This window comes from Marmota flaviventris, chromosome 10, assembly GCF_047511675.1.
Source record: "Marmota flaviventris isolate mMarFla1 chromosome 10, mMarFla1.hap1, whole genome shotgun sequence".
Lineage (NCBI taxonomy): Eukaryota > Metazoa > Chordata > Mammalia > Rodentia > Sciuridae > Marmota > Marmota flaviventris.
Genome location: NC_092507.1, coordinates 98,589,240 through 98,601,042, shown reverse-complemented (window position 1 = coordinate 98,601,042; position 11,803 = coordinate 98,589,240). Strand labels below are relative to the sequence as shown.

Below are 11,803 nucleotides of genomic sequence, written 5' to 3'. Positions count from 1 at the left end.
CTTGGGATAGAAAAATTTATGGTTTGTTTCCTTTGTCAATAACAAAATATTGATTGGCATGTCAGGTGGCATCACTCACATGATCCATATCAAAAAAGCCAGGATGTATCTCTGTTGTGATCACAGTAGGACTTCCAGAGTTAACACCTCCAGGCACTATAGACAGATAACCAGTGTCAACTTCTTGGAGTTAGTATTCTTGTCAGTACTCCAAATCAGTCTGAACAGTGACATTTTCTTCCATGAGGAGATCAGTGTGCAAATGATATGAATATCGTGGGTCACCAGAAGATGGATTTTTTTTTTCCCCACAAAGATCTTTCTCACTTTGCACAAATAATACTGGGCTTCCTCTGGTGTATTGCAATGAATAGCAATGCAATCCCTGGTGTTACAGATCAGAGAGAAATCATCTATAATCTTGTCACTGCTGATGATGTCATAAAATCATCAGGGTAAGTCACATCAGTTTAGACACTATCATCAGTCTTAATGAGTCTTAATGAGACCTTCTTTGTTTCATCTCCTGTCAGGGCATATTCATGTCTGTACCATAGGAAATGTGAAGTCCATAGTAATAAGAGGAAGATATTCTCTCAACTTTTCAGGATCAGCAGAAGAATGAAAAGCAAATATGCCGCAGTCTGGCTGGGCACAATTCACAAGCCATTTGTCAAGCAGGAATGAATTTTATTTTTAGCATGCACCACACGAGCTCTCCAGGAATTCCCCGAGAGCCCAAACACCACCTCCTACTCTTCCGGGGATCACTTCACCGGAACTCTTAGGTCCCCGCTCTTGAGGCAGATTGGCTGGGTCATGTGGGCGGAGCCAAAAGAGTCCCCCAATGAACAGCTCCATGGTCTGAAAGGGCGTGGAAACAGCCCAATGAGCATCACCACAGAGGAGCCAATCAGCTGGAAGTTTGCTGGGGCTGCTCCAGCTGCGGCTCTCAACACAAATACATGGTCACTTTATTCACATTTCAGTGGTTTGGAGCTGCTACTCAATTAATATATTTCTCAGAAACAAACACAAACCTGGGAAACTGAGGGAGACCTTTTCCCAAACTGAAAAAAAAAAAAGAACCAGGAATGTAACTCAGTGAGGTAGAGTGCCCCTGAGTTCACATTTCAATCCTCAGTAGAACTAAAGAAAAACAGATGGAGAGCAAGGAAGGGATAGAGGAAAGTAGAGAGATTGGAAGAAAAGGTAAACATAAAATTTTAAAAAACGATTAGGTTTCACATAAAAGGCACAACCAGTCAGCAGAATATGAGTTACAAAAGTATTGAAAATGGTCTGTTCTTAATATATCTTGTTGGATTTACAAATGCTCTTTTAATTATTTATATATGTATATGATAATATTAATACAAGAGTAATTGTCCTTTGTGGTACAGAATGACTACATTTACTAGAAACATAATTAGATCAGAATCTTCTAAGAAGCAGGTCATGGCTTCAGGGCAGAGCAGCCTCATGCACTTTTCCCATGTGCTCCAGAAAAGACTAATGCTATTTCCTGTGTGCCGTAATGTGATTAGATCTGAAAGGGCTGCACTATACTTGATTTCCTAATACTGTTGGATAATAGTTGTTGTTTTAATGTATTAAAGTTTTCTCTTTACTTTTAATACTCAGCTCAACTTTTCAATTTCAAAGTTGCATAATTATAGAATATAAATCTTTCATTTCTTCTTTATTGATCCCCAGGGAGAAAAAATGAGGAGCAAGGTAAAACACACACACACACACACACACACACACACACACATACACAGAGAGAAAATATTCCACTTTTATTTCTTAATTTATGAATACACTCATGGATATATTATACCAATTCAACATGGGGTATCTAAAGATCTCTCTTAGGCTACTTGTCTGAAAGTTCCTGCAGTGGCTTGCACCATGAAGCAGAAAAAAAAAAATCTGTCTTTACTTCTTCCCAGGTCTTGGAAGGATCCATTTTGCTTTCAATGTCAAACAAAGCATCATAAATTCCTGAGAATGACTTCCCTGCATACTTGTTGTGGCTGCTAGGAGCATAGATGGGATCCTTGTTAAGAAAATACTTTGGTGTTAGCTTCACAAATGACATATAAGAAGGAAAAAGGAGAACCATACAATCTTGGATCTGATATTCCTAAATTTATACTTTGATTAATACCTTTGTCAAGCAAACTTACAAGTTCAATAGTCTCCAAAGACTAGTCTATGAAATATGTGTTGATGACTTTTACTTTACCCACATAGCTCAATGTGGTTCAGAGCTAATACCAGTAGCAACAATGATAACAACAGCTGATGACCTGGTATAGACTGTGCTTGGTAGCCTACAAGAATTCACTTACAATTTTTCTAATTCTTTTTATTTATTTATTTATTTATTTATTTTTATTTTTATTTTTTTATGTGTCAGGACCTAATTTAATTGCTTAGAGTTTCACTAAGTTGCTGAGGTTGGCCTTGAACTTGTTATTCTCCTGCATCAGCCTCCTAAATTAGAGGGATTATAGTTGTGAACAAACATGCCTTGCCAATTTTTTAATTTTTAAAAGTGAATTCTACAAAGTTGACATTAATATTTTACAGAGGAGGAAACTGACTATAATTAAGCTATTTGTCTCAATGTGTATGGGAAATAAGTATTAACTTTTACTAAATCACACTGCTCCTGGAATTATAACACTGCTGTAGTCATTAAAGTTTCATTTATAACTGGCCAACCAATGTTTTACTGTTCTTTCGAAAGTTATATTCTATGTTAAAATGCTTAGGTTAATGCATGAAGATCCAATAAAAATCATTTTGTGATATTTACAAGGCCTAAGAAGAAGACTGTTTCATTGAAGGGGCTAATCTAGATTATGTGCTAGCCCTGAAAGTGGATAAGTTGCAAAGTAACAAGGTAAAGAAACAAAGAGGCAAAACCATGCTATCAATACCAAAATAGTTACCTTGTTTGGATGATGCCTTTTCTCCCAACCCCTGACCCTTTGATAGTCCCTACAGGGAAAGGTGGCACCACTTCTGGCTGTTCCACAACATAACCCATTCTGCAGTACTCACAATATGGGCAACCTGGGGGTCAGTGTGTACCTTCTCAGAAACAAACACATTTGCCAAAATGTAAGGAAAGGGGAAATATTTAATACCAAATTTAAAGAGTAAATATATAATTATTACACATGCATGTTTATGAAATTTATTTTTGTCATATGTATATAAAAAAACAAAAATAGAATAAGGGTTAAAATCATATGTAACAAAATGTATATTTGATTTTATATTTGACTGTAATTGGGGAGATTTTTGTTTTCTGGCGATGTCTTCCTGAAGCTTTAACATTTCCTAAGATATACATATTTTTTATAATTAGAACACAATGCTAAAAAGAAATATTTTAAGGATCATATTACACATATTATATTATTTGAAAATCTAATATAGTATAATTTTATTATTTATGACATATATTTTAAAATATACTATTATCTTGCAAGAAATCAATTTTGATATTTTTCCCACAATGTACAACATTTAAAAAATTATATTAGAATGAAAAGTCATATATTTTTTTTCTTACATACAGAATGACTTATCTGGTAACCATAAAAGATCAATGAATGCTTTTTCAGAAACATCAGCAGATCATTCATAATTCTCAATAATATTATGAGGAAGAGGAAATTAATATAGGTATGGGTAGATGAAACTGCATTTATTAGCCAGCCAAAAAATCTAAAATTTCCATAATATGCAAATTAAGAACAACAGCAAGGTAATTATCATAGTTTTGATATCTTGCAAAATTCTGTTTTGCTGAGGCTTATGAACTTATTAAAAGAGTGACATGTGCCAATGGAAACGTGATAGTAATTTTTATGTAAGTGGAAATAGTAAGTGATATATCTAAGAGTATAAATGCAGGGAAGACTTTTTTCACTTTAGGAATCTTAGTTATCTACTCATGGAAGTTACAACAATATTTAAATGAAGTAATCTAAAAATATTTTAAGGTGACAGAAAAATTTTTCAAGTGACAACTCATGATATTTTCTTTTTATTAAATATAAAATCTCATGAGCATAAGAGATGGTATCTTTTTATCCATTCATCCATTGAAGGGCATCTAGGTTGGTTCCACAGTCTAGCTATTGTGAATTGTGCTGCTATGAACATCGATGTAGCAGTGTCCCTGTAGCATGCTCTTTTTAGATCTTTAGGGAATAGACCGAGAAGGGGAATAGCTGGGTCAAATGGTGGCTCCATTCCCAGCTTTCCAAGAAATCTCCATACTGCTTTCCAAATTGGCTGCACCAATTTGCAGTCCCACCAGCAATGTACAAGTGTACCCTTTTCCCCACATCCTCACCAGCACTTGTTGTTGTTTGACTTCATAATGGCTGCCAATCTAACTGGAGTGAGATGGTATCTTAGGGTGGTTTTGATTTGCATTTCTCTGACTGCTAGAGATGGTGAGCATTTTTTCATGTACTTGTTGATTGATTGTATGTCCTCCTCTGAGAAGTGTCTGTTCAGGTCCTTGGCCCATTTGTTGATTGGGTTGTTTGTTCTCTTATTGTCTAATTTTTTGAGTTCTTTGTATACTCTGGATATTAGGGCTCTATCTGAAGTGTGAGGAGTAAAGATTTGTTCCCAGGATGTAGGCTCTCTATTTACCTCTCTTATTGTATCTTTTGCTGAGAAAAAACTTTTTAGTTTGAGTAAGTCCCATTTGTTGATTCTAGTTATTAACTTTTGTGCTATGGGTGTCCTATTGAGGAATTTGGAGCCCGACCCCACAGTATGTAGATCGTAGCCAACTTTTTCTTCTATCAGACGGCGTGTCTCTGATTTGATATCAAGCTCCTTGATCCATTTTGAATTAACTTTTGTGCATGGCGAGAGAAAGGGATTCAGTTTCATTTTGTTGCATATGGATTTCCAGTTTTCCCAGCACCATTTGTTGAAGATGCTATCCTTCCTCCATTGCATGCTTTTAGACCCTTTATCAAATATAAGATAGTTGTAGTTTTGTGGATTGGTTTCTGTGTCCTCTATTCTGTACCATTGGTCCACCCGCCTGTTTTGGTACCAGTACCATGCTGTTTTTGTTACTATTGCTCTGTAATATAGTTTGAAGTCTGGTATCGCTATACCGCCTGATTCACATTTCCTGCTTAGCATTGTTTTTGCTATTCTGGGTCTTTTATTTTTCCATATGAATTTCATGATTGCTTTCTCTATTTCTACAAGAAATGCCGTTGGGATTTTGATTGGCATTGCATTAAACCTATAGAGAACTTTTGGTAATATCGCCATTTTGATGATGTTAGTTCTGCCTATCCATGAACAGGGTATATTTTTCCATCTTCTAAGATCTTCTTCTATTTCTCTCTTTAGGGTTCTGTAGTTTTCATTGTATAAGTCTTTCACCTCTTTTGTTAGGTTGATTCCCAAGTATTTTATTTTTTTTGAAGATATTGTGAATGGAGTGGTTGTCCTCATTTCCATTTCAGAGGATTTGTCGCTGATATACAGGATTGCCTTTGATTTATGCGTGTTGATTTTATATCCTGCCACTTTGCTGAATTCATTTATTAGCTCTAATAGTTTCTTTGTAGACCCTTTTGGGTCTGCTAGGTATAGAATCATGTCATCTGCAAATAGTGATAATTTAAGTTCTTCTTTTCCTATTTTGAAAAAAAAATGTGGCATTTATACACAATGGAGTATTACTCTGCATTAAAAAATGACAAAATCATAGAATTTGCAGGGAAATGGATGGCATTAGAGCAGATTATGCTAAGTGAAGCTAGCCAATCCCTAAAAAACAAATGCCAAATATCTTCTTTGATATAAGGAGAGTAACTAAGAACAGAGTAGGGTCGTAGAGCATGAGAAGAAGATTAACATTAAACAGGGATGAGAGGTGGGAGGGAAAGGGAGAGAGAAGGGAAAATGCATGGAAACGGAAGGAGACCCTCAGAGTTATACAAAAGTACATACAAGAGGAAGTGAGGGGAAGGGGAAAAATAATACAAGGGGGACAAACGAATGTCAGTAGAGGGGGCAGAGAGAGAAGAGGGGAGGGGAGGGGAGGGGAGGGGTGATAGTAGAGGATAGGAAAGGCAGCAGAATACAACAGACACTAGTATGGCAATATGTAAATCAATGGATGTGTAACTGATGTGATTCTGCAATCTGTATATGGGGTAAAAATGGGAGCTCATAACCCACTTGAATCAAATTGTGAAATATGATATATCAAGAACTATGTAATGTTTTGAACAGCCAACAATAAAAAATTTAAAATAAAAAAATAAAATAGCTGAGAGAGCAATTTTTTAGGAATTATCACCATAATAAAATGAATATGTAAGGCAATGAAGATGCTAATTATCTTGATTTGGTCATTCTACAACATATATATTTCAAACAACATGATATATATTCTAAATGTATACAATTTTTATCAACTTAAAAAAATAACTATTCATGAAAATGTACTCTAATAACTTCCTTTTTAAGTTCTTCTTGCATTCTAAGCCTTGCCCCCTTCATAGCTCCACTGTAATGAAAAATGAATAAAATAAACTTTTAATGAATTCTGAAAAAAAAAAAAAAAGAGAGATGGTATCTTTTTGTTCTTTCTTTCTTTTTTAAAGAGAGAGTGAGAGAGAGAGAATTTTTTAAATATTTATTTATTTTTTTTAGTTTTCGGCGGACACAACATCTTTGTTTGTATGTGGTGCTGAGGATCGAACCCGGACCACATGCATGCCAGGCGAGCATGCTACCGCTTGAGCCACATCCCCAGCCCTCTTTTTGTTCTTTCAATGGTAGTGGAAAGCCTACTGTGCATCCAACACTGTCACAGAGCTTGCATTCCAGAGGCTGGTAGTATGGTTGTTGTTGTTGTTGTTATAAAAAATGATTCAATATAATCAAAATTAATCTAACAGACCTGAATAATTAAACAATAATTTTTGAATTCAATATATTACTTGTGTCATAATTTAACTAACAAAGGAGGAATAATCATTATGAACAGGAATAATTGTTTTATTTATTGGCTTAAGTTGCTTTTTATTTTTTAATGTTGTTTTTAATAGTAACAGTGTCTCATAATCACTTACTGTTCTGAATGCTAACATATTATTTTTAATTTTCAGTCCAGTCCTTCAGGTTGAACAGGGTAATAACTTTATTTTTTAAAATATTATTTTTGGGCTGGGGTTTGTGGCTCAAGTGCTAATGTGCTTGCCTGGCATGCGCGGGGCATTAGGTTCAATCCTCAGCACCACATAAAAATAAAACATAAAGATGTTGTGTCCACTGAGAAACTAAAAATATAAATATTTAAAATTTTTTTCTCTCTTTCTATCTCTCTTAAAAATATAATTTTCTAATTGACTTTAATTAATTAATTAATTTTTGGTACTGGGGATTGATCCCAGAGGTGCTTAATCACTCAGCCACATCCCCACACATTTTTTCAACTTTTAATTTTACTTTATTTTAAATGTTACACATTTTAATTTTACTTTATTTGAAATTTGAGACAGGATCTCACTCAGTTGTTTAGGGCCTCACTAATTTACCTCATCTTCCAGAGTTTTTGGGAATACAGGTGTGCACTTGTGCACCCAGCAATAGCTCCACTTTATGAATGGCATACAGAAGACACAATAGTTTAAGTTGCCCACATTTGCAACTGGAAAGCTGTAGAGTGAAATAGGCAGTCAGTGTTGTTCTATTGGCTGCACTATGTAGACAAAAGGATAATAGATATAACTAAGACCCCATAATTTGGAGTTGAGCTATTTTTCAACAATTACTTATTCAGCATAATGAATTCAGTTGTTGTGATAGTATAAATAAGGCATATACTTAACCTGTTAGCAGCTCACAAAAGCAAAGAAGATAAGAATGAATGATAATTTCATTATGAAGTTACAGGTTGCTGAATCAAATTTAGAAAGCATTGGTGTAAATACAAGAGGCTATGTGGATGTACACAAATAAGTGCGCGCGCGCACACACACACACACACACACACACACACTTCTTTTTAATACTTTTTCCCTCTTTCTGTTCTTTCCTCTTATACACCTATGTTTATTTCTCTTTTCTCCCTCCCTTTCTGTCTCCTTCTCCATCTTCATCTGCATCTCTATCACCCTATGTCTACTTTTCTGTCTGAATTTCTCATTTTGTAGCTTCCAATAAATGCTTTCACAAGTTCTTTTGTACAGTACCTGAGTTTAACTTGAAACAACACTGGGCTTCAAATACTCGGTTTATGACAGTTAAGAAAACTTTTCACTCTTGGAGCATTCCATTCTCTCCAGGGAGGACAAGAGGATTATAGATTTTAATGTTGATTATTATGCAACCCTGAAGGTAGTAAAGACTCAAGAACCCATATTCTCTGATGAACAAAAATACTGATGTAAGAAAAGCAGGATGAGAACTGTCCCTTTATATTTGAAAGTTTTAATTGAGAAACACAACATGCAGTTTAATTTTCTATTTGATGTTTACTGTTATTTTGTGAAACACGCATGTGTTTCAGGATGCCTAAATATCATAGAAAGACACAAACTATATCTTAAGTATCATTTAGACAGAATAAGGCACATACAGAAGTTTAAGCTGAGTGCTCTCAGAAAACCTAATATAAATCACATCAGGCATTCTGTTAGAGGAAGGAGTAAACACAATTTTGTTTTGTAGAAAAAATCTACCTCATAAAAATAGAAAAAGCAGTCATGAAATTTATCTGGAAAAATAAGAGACCCAGAATAGCTAAAGCAATCATTGGCAGGAAGAGTGAAGCAGGTAGCATCACTGCACCAGACCTAAAATTATACTACAGAGCAATAGTAACAAAAACAGCATGTTATTGGCATCAAAACTAGTAGACCAACAGTACAGAATAGAGGACACAGAGACTAACCCACAAAATTACAATTTTCTTATATTAGACAAAGGTGCCAAAAACATGCATTGGAGAAAAGATATCCTTTTCCACAAATGATGCTGGGAAAACTGGAAATCCATGTACAGGAAAATGAAATTAAATCCCTATCTCTTACCATGCACAAAACTCAACTCAAAATGTATCAAGGACCTAGGAATTAAACCAGAGAATCTGCATCAAATAGAAGAAAAAATAGGCCCTAATCTTCATCGTGTGGGATTAGGCCTCAAATTCCTTAATAAGACTCCTGTTGGGCAATAATTTAAACCAAGAATCAATAAATCAGATGGACTAAAACTAAAAAGTTTCTTTTCAGCAAAAGAAACAGTCTGTGAGGTGAAGAGAAAGCCTACATTCTGGGAGCAAATCTTTAACCCTCACACATCAGATAGAGCACTTATCTCTAGGGTATATAAAGAACTCAACAAGCTAAGCACCAAAAAAACACAAATAACCCAATCAATAAATGGGACAATGACCTGAACAGACACTTCTCAGAAGAGGATATACAATCAATCAACAAATATATGAAAAAATGTTAATCATCTCTGCAATTAGAGGAATGCAAATCAAAGCTACTCTAAGATATCATCTCCCTGAAGTCAGAATGGCAGCTATTATGCATAAAAAACAACAATAAGTGTTGGCAAGAATTTGTTGAAAAAGTACACTCATATATTACTGGTGGAACTGTAAATTGGTGCAGCCAATGTGGAAAGCAGTATGAAGATTCCTTGGAGAACTGGGAATGGAACCACAATTTCACCCAGTTATCCTACTTCTAAGTCTATACCTAATGGAAAACAGCATACTACAGGGACACAGCCACATCAATGTTTAAAGCAGCACAATTCACAATATCTAAACTGTGGAACCAACCTAGATGTCCTTCAGTGTTGCTTTGGGTCACTCGTCTACCTCAGTCACAGTGGGTGTGGGGGATCTAGAGGCAACACATAGACACCGAGAGCTGGTGAGATCTGGCAGGTGGCAACTTCAGTTGGCCTCCAGCAGGCTCATTTAATGCAGAAGTGATTACAATTGATATAGGGCATATCCTCCAATCATACATAAGCAAGCAGATTGTATAACATTTAGAAAACAATCATCTTATTGTTAGAGTCTATAAACAAGTCAGGATGGCGCCTGGCATTTTGCCAGAGGGAGTGGTTTGTGAAGTAACGCCAGTGAGCCATTAAGTGTGGTGATTCCTTATTGGTTGACTGCTGTATCGAGTTTATGTTAATTAAGATAAGCTGTGTGGAATATATAAATACCTCTGTTGTCCTACAATAAACAGCTCCCACTCCTGCTGTATCAATCTACACAAGTTGCTCATCACCCCCCGCCCCCCCATTATTTTGCTGCAGCCGGACTGCGGCATCTTGTAATCAAAGTAACCACACTTTGAGGAAGCTCTAAATATTGCTATGCAGTGAAAGGCAGACTGGTAGGATCACGGTCCCTATGAAAAGGTGACCATATGAGTTGGGGGAATTATGCCCTGAGGCCCCTGTCTCTTGGTTCCCTGGCAATGCTGACCTCAATCGCTGAGGATGTGGTTTCTCAGGCTGCTTGCTAGAACATAGAGCCCCATCCTGCAGGTGTTCCTGTCAGGCCTGTATGAGTGTAGGTTTCTCAAGCACTCTGAGCTGCTTGTAGCTGATAGCTGCAAACCAAGAGTTACTCCTACATTTCAGTAGATGAATGGATAAAAAAACATGGCACATATACACAATGGAATATTACTCAGCAATAAAAGAGAATAAAATCATGGCATTTATTTGCAGGTAAATGGATGCAGTTGGAGAAGATAATGCTAAGTAAAGTTAGCTAATTCCAAAAAGACAAATGGTGAGTGTTTTCTCTGACATAAGGTGACTGACTCATAGTGGGGTAGGAAGGGAGAGCATGGGAGGAATAGAGGAACTCTAGATAGGGCAGAGGGGTGAGAGGGGAAGAGAGGGAGCAGGGGGTTAGCAATGATAGTGGAATGTGATGGACATCATTATCCAAAGTACATGTATAAAGACATGAATTGGTGTGAACACACTTTATATACAAAGAGAGATATGAAAAATTGTGCTCTATATGGGTAATAATAATTGTAATGCATTTCATTGCCATGTATTTAAAAAATAATATCAATTTGAAAAAGGTAGAAAATCTAAAGGTAGAATAAATGGTGTTTGGGATCTCCATAAAAAAGCCATTTCTTGTTTGTTTTTTTTTTTTCATGCATAAAATACTTAGAGAAAAATATAAAGGATAAAGAAACTTCCTCCATAGTAATGTCAATATAATATAATTATTACACTAATTGCTTTATTCCCCTTACATTATTTTTTGGTAAAACATAAAGTTTTTTAATTTCTTAAATTTTTTTTGGTTTAACTAATGTGCTATTATATTTGTATATATGGTATTTATAATAATCCATTTTAGTGTTTATAAAATGTCAAATTGGTAGTTATCTTTCCATAATTTTCCCCTATTGGGCATTTATGTTGTTTTAATTATTTGACATTATACTTTATAATTCATATCTTTCTCTATGTAGTTTCTTTTTATCCAAACTTGAGATTACATTCTTAAGAAAAAACATGAAATGAAAAGGCCAAGTCAAACATAAAAACTCAGTTCTGGCTGTTGAAACTTGCATAGTATATTCTTTAGCCTATTCAAAGAGGTTAAAATAATTCATAATGCTATGAGAATTTTTTTTTTCTTTCTACCAACCATAACAATGGGCACAACTAAAACCTGCATCATTGGTAGTATGATACAAAAATCACTAGCTTCATTTGT

The 11,803-nt window shown here is 35.3% G+C and overlaps 1 pseudogene; it reads right to left on the bottom strand.

The window, feature by feature from the left end:
• Positions 1-696: 696 nt before the first annotated feature.
• LOC139707399 (putative N-acetylated-alpha-linked acidic dipeptidase) overlaps positions 697-11,803 on the bottom strand; it is a 32,687-nt pseudogene continuing 21,580 nt past the window's right edge.